The 3054-nt window shown below is 45.2% G+C and overlaps 1 non-coding gene across 1 annotated transcript; it reads right to left on the bottom strand.

Annotated features, from left to right (window-relative positions):
- Positions 1-628: 628 nt before the first annotated feature.
- Positions 629-742, bottom strand: trnal-caa (transfer RNA leucine (anticodon CAA)). Its single transcript has 2 exons — positions 705-742; positions 629-663 (listed from the first exon to the last, which is right to left on the bottom strand). It is a non-coding gene; the product is annotated as a tRNA-Leu (tRNA).
- Between the last annotated feature and the right edge of the window lie 2312 nt (positions 743-3054).

Genomic DNA, 3054 nt, shown 5'->3' with positions numbered 1-3054 from the left:
ATTGAGACGTGGTACGGAAATACCGTACCTTTGAAGGAAAATCTTTAAAAAGTTTATTGAATTCTGCCCAGTCCATCACGGGAAAAGCACTGCCAAACATTAGGTACATCCACGTAAAACGCTGTCATAGAAAAACAGCATCCACCGTCAGAGGTCGTCACCATCCTGCCATGCTCTTTTTTCGCTGCTGCCATTGGGTAGATGGTACAAGAGCCTCGGGACTCGCACCACCACGTTCAAGAACAGTTACTACCCATCCGACACCGGACTTTTGATCAAAAGGTGATAGTGTACACTACATGCCCACCCATTGAATATTCCGACGACCAATCATTTCACTTTAGAAACTATATTGATCAGCTGAGTATGCCAGGAGGAGCTCAGCAGACCAGGCTGCATCTATGGACAGACGTAAGCAGTCGGCGTTTCGGGACGAGATCCTTCACCGTGAAATTGTTTCTGAATAAATCACTTACCCACAGTTCGGTGTACGGTGATCTATTGTAATGCGATGAACAGTGTCAAGAACATAATCTTATCTTCCAACAGTTTTTCTAATCCACCTCAACAACCCAGGGTTTGTTTGCAGAAATAACATCGCCTCGATTGAATGCTTAAAGACAAATTATGTCAGGAGTGGGATTCGAACCCACGACCCCAGATGGAGACCAGAACACTCCCGTTTGTCTGAAAGACTTTCATTCCTTGAGTCTAGCGCATTAAACCACTCTGCCAACCTGACAACTTTTGATGTGTGTTTGTGAACGGAATGAATGCCTGGCTTGTAAGCAAAGTTATATACACACAATCACACATATCGTCCTGCCAATCGGAAATGAAAGCGAGAGTGTTACAATTTTCTCAGTTTAGGCAACTTCTGTGGAAAGTGAAGCTGTAAAACAATTCCAAATCGAAGACTCGTGAGACGCGTCTCGGCAAGAATTTGTGAAGGATGTTTGCTGAGATGGATGAGAATGCTTGGAAGACTCAATAATTTTACATTTAGGGAAGCAGAGAAACAAACGTTAATAATCAGGACTGAATCTGCAAACTGGGTGGGAGTTGATCGCAACAATGTCAGCAGAAACTGATTACAGGTTCTTCAATGATACCGAGCAGCGCTGCTTTACAGATGGAATCTGGTATGTAGACGACAAGTCCCAATAATCTGATGCTTGTGGAAGAAAGCGAAGATGTGACAAGTTTCGCAAGAACATAAGACATCGTGCAGAAAGGCCGTTTGATCTCCTGTGTCTGTTTCATCATTCCGTCATGGATGAATTATTACAGTCAGAATGTTGTTCAGGCTTGTAGAACAATGTTTAATCTGTCGGAGAGGAAACAGAAACAATGTGTTTTGGACGACAGAGCAGCGGCCTTTCTGAGAGATGAGACGCTTTAGAGAACGTAATTCGCTCAGGTTCTCTGATCCAGTGTTAACGGTACTGAACACATTAAAATAAGGCAGGGACAGGCTCTGGATGCCATCGACTCAATAAAAGGCTCCTCGCGGGATGTGGAAGACGGGGAGGCCTCCAGAGTTCCTGATGACGACACCTGCGGGAAGTGCTCACAGCTGCAGCGTGTAACAATCCGCCCTGGGGTGCTGGTGTTGAAGCTGGATGAACTCCGGTTCATTCAGAGCCTCGGACGTGATGGACCGGAACATATAGAGTGATAGGACAGCCAGGGTGCAGGACACAGAAAACTGGGTGACAATCAAGAGGAAAAAGGTTTTACAGACCCAGTGCAGACTATCTCTATGGCCATCACCGTCAGCAACACCTGGATGCTGTTTCTGGTTGGATGACTTGGACGGGGAAACACATAGAGGTCGGATCTCTGGCACTGAGTATGGTCTGTGACTCAGACTGGTAAGGGAAGAACAGATTCCTGGATGGTATGTTGCCCCCCGTGTGCCAGGGTCAGGGACAATTTCGATTAAGTCTTGAACATTCTCCAGTAGGAGCGTGAGCCGGCAGGGGTTGGCTCCAGCTCGGTGCCAATGACATCGGTAGGAACAGTGACGAATTTCTGCAATGGAAATTCAGAGATTTAGGTGCTGAGATGTAGGGCAGGATCTTCGGGGTTCTGACAGCGACTCGTGCCGCGTCCTTATCAGACCAGTACAGGAAATATGATGCAGATTAACACGTGGCTAATGGTCTGGTGCAGGAGGGAGGCCATACGATTTTTCGATCATTGATCTCTCTTCCAGGGAATCTGAGACCCATAGATAAAGATGATTTGCACGTGAACTAGAAATGATAATATCCTGCCAAAGGTTAGCTAGCGCTGCATGATTAAGTTTAAACAACATTTGTAGGGAGGTGGGAACGAGCGTGCCAGAACAGTTAGCGGAGAGATTGTACCGACATTTTGATAAGATCTCACACAACGGCAGGAAGGTACGACTAGTGCTCTGCACTGCGTATACTTCAGTCGCAGAAGTATCGGAGAATAAGTCGATGAACTCTGGGCTAGGATCAAAACCTGGTATCATGGTAACTTAGCCGTTAATGAGACTTGGTTGCAGAAGAGTCCGGTCTGGCATTTCAGTATCACTGAGTTTCTTTGTTTCAGAGTGATAGAGCGGGATGGACTAAAGCAGGAAAACTAGCGTCAATAGTCAGCGAAAATGTCACGGCTGACTTCAGTCAGGACAGATGCAGAATTAAACTATTGTGGTTTTATGAGTGAAACTGAAAAAGAGGAAAGGTAAGATCACGTTAATGGTGATAGTTTACTACCCACCCAATAGTCAATAGTATTTAGACGGCCAATGTTGAGGAGATATCGCTGTTTATTGCAAATCATTACGGTTGTTAGAGTAGGTGTTTTTAACATTCCGCACGTTGATTGTTAATTCCACACTTTTAAAGGACTATATGACAATAGACAATAGACAATAAGTGCAGAAGTAGACCATTCGGCCCCGCGTTAGGAGATCGTCCAATGTGTTCAGGATTTTTTAAAAAATGTGCATTTACTCGCTGCCGAGAGCGTTTGCGATACTTGATATACTATTATGAAATTAATGAGTCGGGGCAAGAG

This window comes from Hypanus sabinus, unplaced genomic scaffold (assembly GCF_030144855.1).
Source record: "Hypanus sabinus isolate sHypSab1 unplaced genomic scaffold, sHypSab1.hap1 scaffold_747, whole genome shotgun sequence".
Classification (NCBI taxonomy): Eukaryota; Metazoa; Chordata; class Chondrichthyes; order Myliobatiformes; family Dasyatidae; genus Hypanus; species Hypanus sabinus.
This window is presented reverse-complemented; position numbering and strand designations above follow the sequence as displayed.